This window comes from Aplysia californica, unplaced genomic scaffold, assembly GCF_000002075.1.
Source record: "Aplysia californica isolate F4 #8 unplaced genomic scaffold, AplCal3.0 scaffold00137, whole genome shotgun sequence".
Taxonomy (NCBI): domain Eukaryota; kingdom Metazoa; phylum Mollusca; class Gastropoda; order Aplysiida; family Aplysiidae; genus Aplysia; species Aplysia californica.
The window spans coordinates 481656-483159 of record NW_004797407.1 but is presented as its reverse complement, the minus strand read 5'-3'; positions in this window follow the sequence as shown (position 1 = coordinate 483159).

Below are 1504 nucleotides of genomic sequence, written 5' to 3'. Positions count from 1 at the left end.
TGTGTGTGTGTGTGTGAGTGTATGGATGTATGCGTGTGTGTGTGTGTGGGTGTGTGAGTGTGTGGGTGTGTGCGTGTGTGTGTATAGGCACCTAAGGTGTAAACGGGGCGGGGGGAGGGGGAGTGGAGAGCGTGAGGACGTGAAGGGATTTGTTTTGTTTTTTAGTTTTTGCTTTCGGGATGACTAAATGCAAAATAGGTTACTGCCAAAGTCGAGCAGGCTTGTTATCTCGCAGTACCCTTTGATGGCATTTTCAAATGAAGTATAGTCCGGGAACGTTGCCCCAACCACAATTGAAGAATCTGAATATTCAGACATCTAAAAATCTCTAGCTCTAGAAATTGAATTCGATGCAAAAACTGATTCTTCCCAGTCCTCGCAGAATGGCAGAATAACCATAAAATCTCGACTATTTATAATTAAGCCTATAATCTCTTTTCCTTCCATAAGTAACACATTGTAGATACAATTTAAGATACCTGTATGTTTAGTTAACAATGTTTACCCTTTGCTATCATTTTATGCATTATGGACAATGATGAAATGTTTTGTGTGATAGTAACGAGAGTGAGAGATGCACAATTAATTTTGTGCAAGCAAAATTGAGAGAAAACTGTTTGTTTTCCAACAGTAGGGTGCCCATTTGCGGATGGGATCGGGTCGGGTCCGGTCGGGTAGGTATGATGACCCGACTCGTCGCCTGGAAAACAAACACAATTCTTGCATTGATACACTTCAAGCAGAGCCTATGCCGTCGAAGTATCAATTCCGATCTTTAGACTCAAGACGGCATACCGTCATCACTTCCGATGTTCAGACAGCATGCCGTGGAAATATCAACTACAATCTTCAGACGGCATGCCGTCGAAATATCGCTACCCATAAAGTATTATCTTTGTTTCAACTGCAGCAAGACGTGTATTATACCTCTTGTCGCTGGTATTGCCTCTTGGCCCGTCAAGTGGAGAGGGTTGTGCGACGCCTTGATAAACCAAAGGAAGAAATTCCTAATCACTTAAATCAGTTGTGCAAAGAAACCTGAGACCGAGAGCGAACGTTTAACCCTATTCATACGCCCTGTGGCAATTTTGTACCCCCCCCCCCCACACACACACACACTTTCAGTATTTCTTTTAAAAAATCGTTTTGACAGACTGTTAAGCAAAGCGTGCGCATCGGATTAACGAGTAGCCTAAATATTCTCATTGGAAAGTGGTGGCACAGAGTTCCCCAGGTCGTATGGATACGAAAGTAAAACACGCTGTACGGATAGGGTTAAAGAGCGCAGAGTGCTTGGCCTCACTTTGCCAGGGTCAACGCACTGCATGCACTGAGCAGGGCAAAGCATGTAAACCTCGAGGGCAGGAGAAAATCAAGATTAAAAACAAATAAACAAACAAACAGGCAAACATTAAAACCAAATAAAAATTTTAAGTCTCTGTCTCTTTCTGTCTATCTGTCTGTCTGTCTGTCTGTCTGTGTATCTGTCTGTCTGCCTGCTTGC